Source organism: Miscanthus floridulus, chromosome 9 (assembly GCF_019320115.1).
Source record: "Miscanthus floridulus cultivar M001 chromosome 9, ASM1932011v1, whole genome shotgun sequence".
In the NCBI taxonomy this organism is placed as follows: Eukaryota; Viridiplantae; Streptophyta; class Magnoliopsida; order Poales; family Poaceae; genus Miscanthus; species Miscanthus floridulus.
The window spans coordinates 116,865,907-116,882,604 of NC_089588.1; the positions used below are offsets into that span (position 1 = coordinate 116,865,907).

The 16,698-nt window shown below is 40.7% G+C and overlaps 1 pseudogene; it reads left to right on the top strand.

The window, feature by feature from the left end:
• The first annotated feature begins 570 nt into the window (after positions 1-570).
• Positions 571-1,569, top strand: LOC136480677 (uncharacterized; annotated as a pseudogene).
• Positions 1,570-16,698: the final 15,129 nt, after the last annotated feature.

Here is a 16,698-nt window from a genome sequence, read left to right on the forward strand (position 1 = left end):
TCTTTTTCTTTTTTCCAGTGAATTTCATATTTTTTTTCTAGAAATAGATTATTGGCTCAAATAAAATTAGTTTTGAGGAGTTTTTCCTATGGGTAAAATTCATGAATTAAGTTTGAGGCGTAGTAAGCTTCTGCTACTATGATTATGTTTATCCTCTAATTAAATTTATAACCATCGAGAAAATTTTAATTGGAGTAGTAGTCATATTTGTTTAAGTTAAATTATGGTATTGTTATTTTCTGACCAACGTTGGTGATAACAATATTGTATGTTTATTTATAAGTTTTTTTCCATAAATTAATTCCATTTCTTCCCAACGGTGATATAGAATTAATGTAGAAGAATGTTGTATTTATGATATTGTTGTTTTTCTGACCAAAGTTGATAATAGCAATATTATAATTTATTTATGAGTTTTATGCATTAATTCTATTTCTGCCCAACGGTAATGTAGAGTTAATATAGAAGAACATTGTATGTTTTAATTTTGACCAACGTTAAATTAAGACATACAATTATTATATTTAAGGTTTCTCAATTTCTCTGATTTTGTTTTCAGGCTACAACCCAATGATGTTTATCTTGGTCATTCCGCCACTCAACGGTAGCAACTATGGCGTATGGCAAGAGAAGCTTGAGATGGCACTTGCGCTATCTGACAATGACATAGCACTTAGCTCACCCTGTCCCATTGAACCTGTGGACCCGGTGAGGGAAGAAAATGAGACTGATGCAGCTTTCGCTACTCGGCAGCGTGAGCATGCAACAGTAAGAATGAAGTATGACCTTGATCATGCGAAGTGTGTTTGTTCAAACCGCAAGTGCTTGATAGTGATCAAGAGCTCCATTGAGGACCCCATAAGGGGGGCAATCCCAAAATGTACTACCACCACTGAGTATCTCAAGAAAGTAGAGAGTCAGTTTACTGGCTCTTCAAAGGCTTATGCAAGCACTCTTATTAAGAGGTTAGTCAATGAGAAATACACTAGTGGCGGGATAAGAGAGCACATACTGAGAATGAGCAACACGACATCCAAGCTCAAGCCAATGGACATGGGGCTCAAGGATGAGTTCCTAGTTCACTTAATTTTTGCTTCTTTTCCTAAAGAGTATGAAACTTTTGTTGTTAATTACAACTTATAGCTAGAAAAATGGGATATTGAGAAGCTCATTGCCATGTGTGTGCAAGAAGAGGAGAGACTTAAGAGCTCACATGGTGACACCATCAACCATGTGAAGCATAATAAGAAGAAGAACTTCAACAATCAGAATGCAAAACCACAAGAGAAACCTCAGTGGGACAGTAGCTCCTCTTCTAAGTCACAAGGAAAGGCCCCACAGACTGATCACCATTAGAAATCCAACCATATTCAAGTAGACAAGGACACCTGCAAATGGTGCAAGAAGAAAGGACACTACCAGAAGGATTGTCCAGAGTTCCTGAAGCACCTGATGAGAAAAGGTGAAGACATTATTACATTTATAGATGAGTCCTTGTATTTAAGTTATGCAATATCTACTTGGTGGATTGATTCAGGTGCAACTATTCATATTGTAAATTTATTATAGGGATTCCATACGAGAAGGACCCTACAAAGAGAAGAAAGACACATTAAGGTAGCAAATGGAGTCGAAGCTGAAGTTGAAGCCATTGGAGAACTCCCATTAGAATTAAATGATGGCTTTGTATTTAAGCTTACAGATGTCCTTTATGTACCCTCTTTACGTAGAAACTTAATAAGTGTTTCACGCTTAGACGATGATGGATTTGATTGCCATTTTGGTAATGGCCAATGTAAGATTATGTTTAATCATAAGTGTGTTGGTCTTGCCTTCCGACCAGTTGAGCTTTATTTATTATCACTTTGTGAGAATGTGAATGTTGTGAGCACTAAAAATGAGAATGCCTCCTTGTCTATGAATGTAAGAAATAAGCAAAAAAGAATTGATGAAGTATCTTTGAAATTATGGTACTGTCGTTTAGGCCATATTTTGAGGGGGAGAATTGAATGATTAATTAAGGAATCAATTCTTCTGCCCATAGAATTTTCAGATTTAGAACAATGCATCGATTCCATTAAAGGAAAGTACGTTAACAAAATAAAGAAAGACGACAAATGAAGCACAGGAATTTTGAAAATAATTCACACAGATATCTATGGTCCGTTTCCTGTGAAAAGAGTGGATGGTTATGATTCTTTTATAACATTCACAGATGATTTTTCTCGTTATGGCTATATTTATCCAATTAAGGAAAGATCAGAAGCATTGGATAAATTTAAGATATTTAAGGCTAAAGTAGAAAATCAGCATAATTTAAAGATTAAGATAGTAAGATCCGACCATGGGGGAGAGTACTATGGTCGACATATCCCATATGGCCAAGTTCCTGGACCTTTTGCAAGGTTTTTGCAGGAAAATGGCATAATTGCCCAGTACTCAACACCAAGCGAGCCTCAGCAGAACGGAGTAGCTAAAAGACGTAACCGTACATTAATGGATATGCTGAAAAGTTATGAGTTTGTGGATGGAGACGTTAAAAACCGCCATTCATATTCTCAATCGAGTACCAAGCAAGTCGGTGCCCAAAGCACTATATGAGTTGTGGACAGGAAGGGAACCCTCACTTAACCATTTACGTGTGTGGGGCTGTCCAGCTGAGGCTAAAGTCTTTAACTCAAACATTGGGAAGCTAGATTCCAAGACAGTCAGTTGTTATTTCATTGGCTATCCAGATAAGTCAAAAGGTTATCACTTCTATTATCCTGATAGACATACGAAGTTTGTACAAACAAGACACGCTGTGTTCTTGAAGGATGAGATGGTCAGGGGGAGCATGGTAGCGCGAGAAATTAACCTTGAGGAGAAGCGGGTACACGTGCCCACTCCGATGATTTAGGAGCCATTTTCTCGCTACCTTTTGCAGCTACACCAACAGTGCGAGACACTGTAGTGACAGCACCTGTTGTTAGTTCTCCCGTAGCAACAATAAATGAACATGAAGAACCTGTCCTTCAGGATCCTATGGAGCCCATTGTCACACATGAGGAAGAGCAACCACAACCCCATATGGAACAAGTGCAAACTAATGAGGCCCCCAAAAGGTCTCAAACTACCAGAAAATCAGCTATTTCTGATGACTACGAAGTCTATGATTGTGAAGAATTTCAAATAGAGGGAGATCCCACCTCGTCTGAAGAAGCCATGAGAAGCGCTCACTCATTGAAGTGACTTGAAGCCATGGAAGTTGAAATAAGATCCATGAGTAGCAACAAAGTCTGGGATTTAGAAGAAATTCCTACAGGAGCCAAGACAGTAGGTTGTAAATGGGTCTACAAAACAAAATGTGACTCCAAAGGGAATATCGAAAGATATAAAGCACGACTTGTAGCAAAAGGCTTTACACAAAGAGAAGGAATAGACTATAATGAGACATTTTCTCCAGTCTCATGTAAGGATTCTTTTAGAATCATAATGGCATTAGTGGCACATTACGATTTAGAACTACATCAGATGGATGTAAAGACGGCTTTCCTTAATGGGTATCTAGATGAAAATGTTTATATGGCGCAACCAAAAGGTTTTGTCATGGAAGGAAAAGAACGTATGGGATGCTGACTGAAGAAATCCATTTACGGATTAAAACAAGCCTCTAGACAATGGTATTTAAAGTTTGATGGAACAATAAGAAAGTTTGGGTTTAAAAGGAATGTGGAGGACAATTACATTTATGCAAAGGTCAAGAATGGGAAATATATTTTCCTAATCTTGTATGGAGATGACATCTTACTTGCTAGTAGTGATATTAATCTATTGCACGAGACGAAGAAGTTCTTGTCCTCAAATTTTGATATGAAAGATCTCGGTGAAGCTTCGTTCATTCTAGGAATAGAGATTCACCAAGATAAAAAAAGAGGTTTTAGGATTATCTTAAAAGGCATACTTAGAAAAGGTTCTAAAGAAATATAGTATGCATGCGTGTAAGCCTTCACCTGCTCCCATAGTCAAGGGCGATAGTTTTGGGGAATTCTATTGTCCCAGGAACCAATATGAGATCGATCGAATGAAAGCGGTTCCATATGCTTCAGCTGTCGGAAGCTTACAGTATGCTCAAGTATGTACACGCCCTGACTTAGCTTTTGTTACCGAGATACTTGGCAGATATCAGAGTAATCCAGAAATAGAACACTGGAGAATGGTAAAGAAAGCTTTGCGTTATGTGCAAAGCACAAAAGGCCTCATGCTAACGTACAGAAGATCTGATTTCCTACATATAGAGAGATATTCAGATTCAGATTTCGTGGGAGATGTAGATGATAGAAAATCCACATCAGACTATGTATTCACTCTTGCAGGAGGAGCTATATCATGGAAAAGTTCAAAGCAAACTGTCACTGCATCATCTACGATAAATGCCGAGTTTGTAGCATGTTATGAGGCCATGGGGCAGGTGAACTAGCTAAAGAAATTTATGCCCGGATTGAAAGTGGTCGACGACATTCACAGACCACTCAAGTTATACTACGACAATGAGCCAGCAGTATATTATGCTCACAACAATAAGTCAAGTGGTGCTGCCAAACACATTGACATAAAGTTTTATGTTGTGAAACTCAAAGTCTGGGATCATTCCATTAGTCTTGAGCATGTAAGCACAAAGGAAATGCTTACGGATCCGCTTATAAAAGTCTTACCGCCCAATGTGTTCAGAGAGCACTTAGCCAGCATGGTTTTATGGGAAAGGCTATGATCCCTGGACAATAAGAGCCTAGTTGAGAATCTATTTCAAAACATAAAGGTGTATTGTAGCTGTTAATCTGACGGTACTAACCGTCATGATGAGACACGCTCTATGCGCTAATCTATGATAGAATGGGAAAATAGATAAGTGTTTTAAGTTTAAGTCATAAAGTGAGATCAAGGAGGAGAATATTAGTATTGATCTCGTCCGGCTCGGTCCAACGACCGAGTCAGAGTCCTTGATCGCGCCCTGATCGGGGCTGCCCAACCGAATATGGTTGGCGGCCCTTGTCGCGCAGCGCATATAAAGAGAGAGGTGGGGGCCGGGGGCACGAATGCCAAAGTTCGACGCCGTGCCCACCAGACCCACCAACAAACCGAGCACCTGGTCTACATTGCGCTGTCAGCGGCGGGAAGCTCTGCCGACTCCTAGCGCCGCCGCCGCCGCCCACGTCGTCAGCACCACAGTCACCGCCGTGGAGAGCTCCTCGACGAAGCCCGATGGTTGTGACCCACTCACTCTCTCTCCCTTTCCCCTCTCGGATGTTTTCTCTATTGTAGATATAAGGATCATGTTTTAATCTAAAGTTAAGTTATACACCCGCTAAATTTGCATCTTGAGTTCCTGTAAATCTTAACATCTTCTAGATGTCGACAGGAACCCGATTGATGTCGGACTGTTTGGCTTTGATTGAGTACGAGGCTGACCATACCTATCAAGTAGTAGTTGTTGACAGTTGTTGGCACCTTTCGATATCACTCTCAAATGTGCAGAGATACGTCCGTGGAATGCTGAACTCGAACTTGTACTGACGAACAGTCTATTGTTACATAAAGTCTACAATCCATCTGGAATAATATATGTACGTACGTACATGATACGTATATAAGCTACAAAACAAACTGTATTCTTCGACTCCCATATGCACCTAAGTATCCAACGTATTCCAATACTAGTAGACCACATTGAGATTACCGCTTTGAATTTCAAATAAAAATTCCTTATCCTCCAACTTAGGATGAAAAAGATTATGAACTTTTTAACACAGTAAGTCAATAACAATAATGTTACAAGATGCAGCTAAACCAACCTTTCTTCATGGAAATCAAAGTCACGATGTGTTGGGCGATATGGATCATGAGAAATGACATAATCTTCAGAAACATTGCTCATTCAGTCCAGAGGTGTAGGACTGTCTTCAAGCAAGAATTTGCTCTAATTATTCTAAGAGCAAAGGCTTCTCTTCATCCAAGAATAGACCTATGGCTAGAAGGCTTTGTGTAATCTTAGCTATTTTATTTTTGACCTTCTTTGTCTCTTAAACTTTATCCGTAAAACATTGTTTAATTTTTTATTATATTTTCTAGTAGGGGCCTCAATCCTCTCCTGTTTCCTCAAAAAAAAAACAATAATGTTACATGTGTATGCATGCAAGCAGCCTAAAACTATTCTAAAGGATGTTGTCTGGGGTTCATTTGACGCTGGAGCCACAAAATCATGGCTTCTCCGGTTTCTTCTCAGAAATTTGACATGAAATTAGATAAAAAATGCCTCTAGAGTTGTTTTTGCAAATGTTTTCTAAAACAGCTTCATCTTAACAGGAGAAGCTGCTCCACAAGAGAAGTCGCCTTTTTGAGAGATGCTGGAGCCCTACCAAACTGTTCCTTACCCTACGCAAATGACGCCACTGTCATCATTCCTGTGATCCCACTACTACACAAACCTTTTTATATAGACAGTCAAAAATGATTTCTAGAGCCAATTAGCAAAACCGTTATAGCCATCTATTGATTTCCAGAGATGGTTTTAAAACTGTTCCTAAAAATTGATTTCCAAGCACGATTTTCTCAATACAACCGTCCTTAAAATTCGATCTTCGTGGTCAGTTTAGTAAAGTCCACAGTCCCTAAAAATATTTTTTTGTGGTGGTTGATTTAGTCAACCATCTCTAAAAATAATTTAGACTTTTTTTAAAAAATCATTTAGAAGTCATACAAATAAGAATATTCTTTTAATGTGGCTGGAGGCCCATTGGACAGACCACTCCTCCCAAGATTTAATTTTTAGCTTGCATTGAACAAGTGCAGTCGCGGGATTCAAACCCACAGCCTCTCACCTCGCATTTTCTGTCCCCTATCACCACACCACACAGTCACTTGTAACTACTTATATGATACTATCCATTTGTCTTAATACGTACAAATCTTGTAATCAGTTTTGACTCATAAACAATCTTAAATGAGAAAATTTTCAACTAAAAGGATTTAGGTCTCATCAAGCTCTACAACTTTGATATAGGACATGTCTCCATCCAAAGTCATTTGAAAAAATTAAAAATTTAAAATAAAAAATCTCAGAACTTAATATACACTACGTCAGAATACCCCATCACTGCCGGTTCAAAATACCCCATCACTGCCGGATTTTGAACCGGCACAACCATAGCGGCAGTGATGAGGGTAAGCTATCACTGTCGGTTCCTACAAACCAGCAGTGTTCTTCAACTTCACTGCCGGTTCTTTACACAACCGGCAGTGTTCATTTCCACCAACACTGCCGGTTCATAAGATCACCCAGTAGAGCTCAGTTCCAACAACACTGTCGGTTTGTGTTTTAACCGGCAGTGTTGTAGTAACAATCACTGCCAGTTTGTGACAAGAGCCGGCAGTGATGGCTAAGCCAATGCTGCCAGTTTGTGGCTCGAGCCGACAGTGTCAGCACTGCCGGTTTTGTTGCTAACCGATAGTGATGTTTACGACAACACTGCCGGTTTTCCAATAACTGGCAGTGATGTCACGTTCATAATTTATTGTTTTATAATTGATTTTAATTTATATTTTTTCATGGAATTGTGTTTCGCTTTATATACGCTACGTAGACGACAGGTACATCAATATTAAATATTACAAATGTTACGGTTACAATTCAAATGTTCTTATCCACATCTCGATCCCTAAAAATAAAAAAGAAATGTTCTTGGACTTCACACATGCTTCTCGGACTTCTTACAATAATCTGACGAGCCTACCTCACGGATTGTGCAATGGAAAATACTCCATCTTTTTCCAATACCTCGGCTAAGATGAATTTTGCGAGCTCTGATTGCAGTGCGACGATCTCCATGTCTAACAGCCTTTGGTGGTTATATTTCTTGCGCTGTCGTTCAAAAAAAGATGATATCCAAAGAGGAACATTAAATCATTTTGTTGAATTATTAACAAACATAAATGAAATGGGGATTATACACACCAACTTATCGGCTTCTTCCGATTTCCCGCCGATGTAGCGAAGTATTGCCCACATTACATAAAACCCACATTCATTGTTTCCCGCCAGCTGTGACAGGTACTTCCCCTCCATTTTGACAACCTAGAATGGGACCGGTGTCCCACCGATATGTCTTCTTCGGACACTAAGCAACATTAAAGGGAGAAACATTAGAAAGCGGTATGTGTGATTAAAAAATAATATGTTATTATGATCGATTACTAATTCAGCACTGCCACCAGTGCATCCAGATGATGAAATGGTTTTTTCTTCGAGTCCCACACCTTGATTAAATTTTTGACAAGATTGACACAAATAAAGACAAAATAGTTGCTACAATCACAGAATCCTAATTATTGAATAATCTTAACGAAAAAAAGAAGCATAAAATTAAAAGCCAAGAACACATGCTCGCAGTTGTAGGCTAGAAGTATGTGGGTTTTCTTCTTCATCGTGAATTTATCGAAAACAGCAATCAATCTCTGTTTTAGGTCTTCCACGTCACATCCATAGAGGCCTAGACATGTCCTCTTATTGACTCGCAAGGGGTCCAAGAAGCCTATGTAATCACATTTGCTTTTTAGAATGAAAAATTTTGCTATACACCTACATAAAATCATGGGAAGTGCTCAAAAGTTAACAATTTGGGTCGAGAGTAGTTAATTGTAATGTCGTGCGTGTAGGGTACTTACATAGTCCACAGCGTCAACATTTGAACATCGAGAGAGCGTTTCTGGTATAGCTGAAACAAGCACTCCCACTCAACATCGAACTTCTCTTCTTCAGGATAATGGAAAACATGTGGCGAACAGATAATAACCTCAAAACCAAAGTCGTCCGTCTCTGTTGCTTGAGCCATGTAATATTCATGCAACTGGCCCATATATGTTGTCAGATTTTTATACTCCTCATCGGGAACCAAAAGATTGCCTCTTTCATACTTCATTGCCGGTGTTGCCGTCCCTTGTACATCATAATAGATGGCCGCGACCTCTTCTATGGTTAATCCTGGGTTGTCTTCGACGTACTTCTGTATGTTCCTTAAATATTTATTGTGTATTTCTTCGTCTCTTGTTGTAGCGTATTTATTCTGTGTTTTCCTTTCGAATTCGGACTTCAACAAATATGAAGGCAGTGAGGCACAGAGATTGAAGAAACTAACACAATCTTCCTTCGAGATGTGTGCTGTAAATTTTTCTTTCATCAAGGTGGTAACGCTGCCACTGAACAGCCTTTTTCTTTTCTGTTGGTCCACTTTGGGAGCATTAGCGACCAAATCCAAGGACCTTTTCTGTGACTATGAGGATGTCCTTGATCTTGTTTTGGGCTCAGGTGGAGGAGGAGGAGGAGGATGACGACGAGAATTCTGTTTTCCCGGCGCTGATGAAGATGGAGGAGGAGGGGGAGGAGGAGGAGGAGGAGTCTCTTTTCTTGGGGCTGATGAAGATGGAGTCAGACGAGGAGGAATAGAAGGAGACCTCTGTCTTCTCGAGGGTGATGGCTCCGGATGAGGAGGGGAGTGATCTCTATTGGAAGATGGTGAGTGATCATCGTGGGTGGGTGAAGACTCGTAGTCGTCCTCATTATCAGAGGACAATTGATGGTCAAGCTTAATGAAGCGCTTACGCCAGGCCACTTGAGAGCCCTTGTTTTGACCAAGTTTTGGCCTGTCTTCCGCTATGGGGTACTCAATGGGTATCTTGTTAAACTTCTTATTAAGTATTCTGTCAATGGTGACGCGAGCGTACCCTAGTGGAATTGGGCAGCCATTAATTGTCCCGTCTTTGGTAGGCCTAGCCTGGCCGAGCGCCACCTTGTCCTTTGTCCATTCCTGATGAATGTACAACCTGACATTGATGGGTTCAGTGATGTCACCCACCGGATGAGGCACATTCGCTTCTTCGTCAAGCGGGATCGATCCGCAGCTACTGTGATCCCTAAACTGTTGGCTAAAGGCAGTAGAAGTAGGGTTTTGTGGCACTACTGACCCCTTGGACAGCAAAATTTGCTCGACTCACGCTTCAACGGTCACCTCAATCCGTGCTTCCATTCTGTCTTCCTTCATCTCTTTTAGTCTCCTCAAATACTCTGCCTCCTGTTCCGCTCTACCCCTCGAGCGGCTCCGATAAGTGTTAGATTCTTGGGGGAATGCTAGTTTCCAAGGAACAACACCGGTTCCTCTAGTACGTCCAGGGTGCTCCTTGGTTTTGAGTGCTTGGGTGAGCACGTCTTTCTCCCTATTACAAGTGTGAGTCCCTTGCCTCACCTCCTTAGTTACCTGGGAGATCCTCTGGATGAGTTCGCTCATGGGTTGATTTGAGGAGCTAAAGCTCCCATCCTCGGCATGCTGTACATTTCTCCCCATACAGTATAATACCGATCTAGGCTCCCAATCGGCAGTCTCAACCTCAACGCCTTCCTCAGCAAGGTGATCCATCTTTTGAAGTTCTGCTTCAAATTATAGCATCTTTTTGGCATAGCCACGAGAGCCGAGATGATGAGGATTCGTCGCTTTCTGTGAATCCTCCTTATTCTTCCGACTTAGTTCTAAGTACTCCTTGGATAACCTGTATTCCTTGAAATCTTGCCAGAAGTCCTTCTGCTTGCTAAACTATCCACCATCGAAATCTGGTTCTTTATTTTGGAGGACAAAATTCTTGTACAATATCCCCTTGAAATTCTTGAAGCATGTCCCCATGATTTCTTTTGCTTTTTTCTTGACTAACTCTCTGTCATACTCGGCTAGGAAAGTGAAATACTCTGGGATCTTAACATCCCATATGTAATCCTTCTCGCTTTTAGGAACCCTCCACCGGTCATCATCTTTCCCAATCCGCTTCCTGTACTTAATCGGGATAAAGTCCCTAACAAGTAACCCGAGGATAGTCTTGTATTTGGTCAAAGCTATAGGCGGTGAGAGTGGATCCCCGAATTCATCGAACTTAGTAATGTGCTAGTGTGCATTCCTACCAATAGGAATCTTTGACACGCCTCGCTTGGATCTGGCCTTCCTGCTACCCGAACCCTCTGGCTCCTCGGCCGGCGGAGGCTCCTGCTAGAGACACCAAGTAAGCTATGACCCTCTCAATTGATTAGCGTGTGTGCCTACATAGTCACATGATACCAAAGTTACCTAGCCATCTTGGTCATTTTGACCCAGATCGAGCAGGCTGGACGGGGTCCATGGCTACTCGTTCACACCGACCTGATTGACACCGTCACCGTTTGTTGGATCATGTGGCTCCCCCGTCCCAGCGATATCAGCCGCTTCTTGTTGCCGATCTGTTCTTTGGTGACGGGGTAACAGGCGACGATGAGTCATGGCTGTGACACGATCGTGGTTAGTTTTGGCCGCGGACAACTACTAATAGCACATGTTCATATATATATAATATGTTTAATGCAAAGTATAATAATAAGTCCACATACAACAAAGTCAAATAATAACATATGTTCACCTAGAACAAATTCATTGTTTGATTGACCACATACAACAAAGTCCACCTACTGTTCTACGAAACTAATCCTACATCAACTTTCAAATAAGAAAAGCAATGACCATAGCCATAAATAAAAGCATGACATCTTTCCAAGACCAAGGAGCAATTCTCCTAATCTTCACATCTCTGGCGAGTGGCTTCTCTTCGATCTCCAGTGCCAGCGGATGGCTATGGTTTGCATTCATTGGATCATAGTTGGCCGGTCGCCCATGGTTTGCATGGTAGGCCGGATGACTATAGTAGGCCCTCAAAGCTTTAGCTTCTGTGTTGTATTTTTTGTGCAAATTACCAGGGTAGCGATTGACTTGAGCATAGCAATCTTCCCAGGTTCGATAAATCTCAGGCATGTGACCAACAAGCACTACATACCATGCCATGGTTGCCTATACATTTAAGTAAATTAGGCATGTGGTAAGTGGTAATAGTAACTCACTGAACAAGAGTTATTATTCAAGTGATATGGGCAAACTAAATCTATTTAATGTTCTTTACCCTTGACATGATAAAAAATTACCTCAATAATTAGACTATTTATTATTCGGAGATCAATGTGGTTTAGTAATCATACTTGATGCTGCTGCCGAGCCAATTTTAAAAGTTGTTTTTAACTAGTTTTCTAAAACAAACATCTATAGATGCCTTTTTTAAGCATGCTATACATTCCATCAAAATCAATTGACACTCTACCTATAGCGATTATACCTGTACACATTTGACAAGAATCCATCATTGCTTAAGCAAGAGCAGAAATTCTTATCTAACTCTTACACAAACAGAACACTCCCTACCGTCACAAATAAGACATCCACAGTCATTAACGTGTACCTTTGACTGCTAGTTTCCATTGCTTGCAATAATTACAAAGTATAGAGATATCATAACATTATGCAACTACTATTCAAGACAGATATGCTCATATCATTGTAACATATTCAATCTAACTATGTCAAGAGGTGTTGATGATCAATGTTTAAATACCTAGACTGCACACAGCGCAAAAGGTCACTTAGCTGTGACTCGAGGAAATAACTTGTTGTGACAACATGCAAATATCACCAATGGTTCTTAAATAGTTTAGGGCCATGATTACTAAGTCCTCAACAAATCTGTAGGTAGCATAATCTCTTCAGGGAAAAACTACTGGTTTATGTAACAGCAAGTACATACAAGGATAGCTAAATCAAGGAGTAACAACATATAACTCAATCAAACATGAATCGGCTGCTATTGAGAAGACAACAACCGAGGGGTATTTCATCAAACACTTAGCTGGCAGTGAGCCACGCACTCACCGTGGGGGTGGGAAAGCAGCTGTCCGCGCGCTCCTGAAGGCCTCGGCGGTGCTCCGACGTGGGGCGGTGGATGGCGTGGGGAGCGCTCCGGCGTGGGCCATGCACGGGCGTCGGCGTCGAAGAAGAGGAGTGTGAGGCTGGGAACGGCGGCGCGGGGGGCGGTGGATGGGTGCTTCGGCGTCGGGCGGTGCACGGGTGTCGGCGTCGAAGAAGAGGAGCGCAGGGCTGGGAACGGCGGCGTGGGGGGCGGTGGACGGGTGCTCTGGCATGGGGCAATGCACGGGCGTTATCATCGAAGAAGAGGAGCGCGGGGCTGGGAACGATTGGCGCGGGGTTGAACTTTGGATAATTTCAACCCGCGCCGGGCTTTTATACCAGACCTCATCACTGTCGGTTCTAATTATAAACCGACAGTGATGGGGGTATATCACTGCTGGTTATAAGTCTAAACCGACAGTGATGTAGAAATATTACTGCCGGGCCATTCTTTAAACCAGCAGTGATTATCGTGTAGCGGTTCCAGCATAAGTAAGTTATCTTTTCTACTTCTTTCGAATACCTCCTACTGGCTCAACGGTTAAGACCCCACAACTTAGCCCCCGATACCCTTGTTCGAATCCCGAGAGGCCCAATTTTTTTAGTTTAATTTTATAATTTATTAAGGCATCGAAAGGTCAAAAAGAAAAAATAAATAAACCTTGGCACACATCCTATACTAGTGCAGCGGTTAAGTCTCTGAACTCTACAGCCCGAGACCCAAGCTCAAACCCAAGGGCTGGCATAATTTTTTCAATTTTTATATATCACTGCCGGTTTTCAAAATAAACCGACAGTGATAATCAGCATCACTGTCGGTTTCTTCTCATCACTGCCGGTTTTTTTAAACTGACAGTGATGTTTATATATATTAAAAAAAAGTCTTTTATATACTGAATAAATATAAGCATATGTATTCCTATGTTGAAATGGCTTGAAATTTTTTTTAGCAAGCTTGTACACCCAAATTAAGATCTCACAAAGGATCTTAGATTTTTCTAATTATTCTTTTATTTATTATATTTTTCTGTGTGCCGAATGAGACAAAAGAGGGTGAATTTCATCTTGGACCCTATAGATTTTTTTCATCCACCTCCACAAAATTCTTATCCCTAGGGCACATTAGAGCCAGTGTAAAAGTTTAGCATCATTCCGGATCTTTTCGTGGGTAGACTCAGTTCAACCTATAATTAAACGGTGTCGTCCCGTGGAAATTCAATTAAACCTCATAAAGTAGCAAACCATCTCCGAAAAATCCCAAACTAGGTGTTTCCTTCGCACGTGGCACGTGCAAGCCTAAGAATAATTTTGAGATCAATATGACACCGGAATGTATATTTCTAGTTGCCCAACAAATATTACAAATTACATGCATGACAATAATTAAACACACAGAGCCGTACATATTAAAATTAGAACCCAATTAAACTACGACCTTGAAAACCTAGCTAAATAAACATTAATTACTATCGGAATCACCGCCGGGATCGATCGGGCCACGCACACTAACATGCCTCTGTTGCCATATATGGTAATTGATATCACAGATTATGTATCCGCTTGTATCGATGAAGTCTGATGCCTGTATGAGTGCACTCTCTAGTGCCTCATAATACCGAAAGAATGGTCGACCATAGATGTAACCTATTGAATGACCACTGCCCCTGTTAGGAATCCTTATGCAGTACTGGCGTCCTTCTATAGTGAGCTGGCCGAGGTTTTCATTGTAGAAGTCCCAATCGTACCCGAGTTGCTCCGTAGCTTGGTCTAGAACGGCCCACAAGCCACATGCAGCATAGGTAAGGTCCTATAGCGCAATCTGCATGCGGAGAAAAAGAAAAAAATTAGAGAATGTTATTACAATAATAAACAACAAATAACCACGACTCAAGTATAAGTGACCATTTTACCACATCTGCATGGTTGTAGCTCGCAAACCATTCGCTTGCTTGCGGGACGGGGATATCACCAGCATTCAAAGCAAGTGCCTTGAAGTGCGAGAAATCAGGCACATCATAGCAAATATGTCGAAGTGCCTCTAAACAGATGCGCACGACACTTAATTGGGCGCTTATCACGTCCGGGCTCTATATTCCCGTCCCGTGGATATGGTTCCAATGATTTGAACCCCTCACAGGGATGAAAAAACTGAGTTCACACGTCCATAGCCGACCACTTGCATTAGATGCCGTGTTCTCGATGATGTCCGAGATAAAGAACCAACTAAGTGTTGTTCGCAGCCAATCTATAGGGGATATAGTCTGCGACATATATGCATGCAACAATGCTATTAAACTAATTACACTTATTCGTTAGCATCAAAAAATAAAAGATGTTGGAAAATATTTCATACAATAGCTGGAACAGGGAACCGTGAAATGGCCACATTAGGAGCGAATGGCTCATCGCCAGGGTGGAAACCTAGTTCTTGTGGTGGGGGAGGTCCGTTGTTCATACCACCTGATCGATAAAATGCAAAAAAAATATGAACATAAAATATATGCACAAAAAAATTCTTCCAAGTAAAATGTGGCAACATAATTAAATATAGATCAAATGCAAGGAATAAGAATATATATAAATGTAGAATGCAAAGAAACATGAATATAAATATAGACCAAATGAATATTGATAGAATATTGGAGAAGACAACATATCAATACCATTGAAAAATGCAGGAGCCATGACCAAATCACGTAGAGAGAGAGAGAGAGTGGATGTTTTGAGAAGTGAGAGTGAAACATGAGAAATGAGACTGAGAGAGTTTGTGGGTGGGTGAGATCGATGTTTGTGGCCGGCAGTTTATTTTATATAGAGGGGCATGGACATCACTGCTGGTTTTTAAATAGAACCGACAGTGAAGGTGGCCTCATGTGTGCACCATTTTTGTGGTTTATTGTGAGAGGAAAATATTGTATCATGGCTGATAAGGCCTGGCTGAAACCAACATGCATGGAGAGGCTAGCTCCTGGCCGAGGGCTATTTTATAGGGGCTAGCAGTCGTGGTACATTTTTATTTCTGAACTAAAGTTGTCGAGGTAGGTAGAAGCAGTGTTCCAACTGTTGTGGTCATGGGAGTACTGTTGGCATGTGAGGAGCATCTACACATCACTGTCAGTTTTAGTTTAAAAACCGATAGTGAATTGGGCCTTCTGTGTTGGTTTGAGCAACCGACTGTGATAGAAGCTATCACTGCCAGTTTTAAAACCAAAACCAGCAGTGAAGTGCTTGCCGCCATCATAGCCTTTTAGTAAAAAAATATAAAAAAATGACTATCGGTTTGGAGCCTGCCATCGCAACGCTATCACTGCCGGTTTTAAAACCAAAATCGACAGTGAAGGGCCCTGCCGCCGTTGCAGCCTTTTAGTAAAAAAAATATTAAAAAAATCACAGTCTCATAGCCTTTTTATAAAAAATATAAAAAAATTCCGAGCCTAGGATTCGATCCCAGGTCTCAAGGTTCTTAGTTTCGAGCCTTAACCACTACGCTAGAATAGGGATTACGTTATAATTAGTTGTTCTTTTTCTTTTATCATGTCGTAATGCACTACTAAATAATAAATGCAAAATCAAAAAAGTTTAGCCCGCCTGGGATTCGAGCGCGGGTCTCAGACTACAGAGTGCGCAGCCTTAACCGCAGAGCTAGGATAGGGAGTTCGCTTAGTTTGCTTTTCTTTATTTATTTATTAATAGAAATAATGCAGTTAGTTTATATTCTAAAATAACACATAAATTTGTGTCTTGATTATTTAATTCTATGATAATTAATTAATGGTCTATAATTATCAAATAATAGTGTTTGTGAACAATATATTAATATTTGATTACATAGTCAATAATTAAATTGTAGAGATGAGCATAA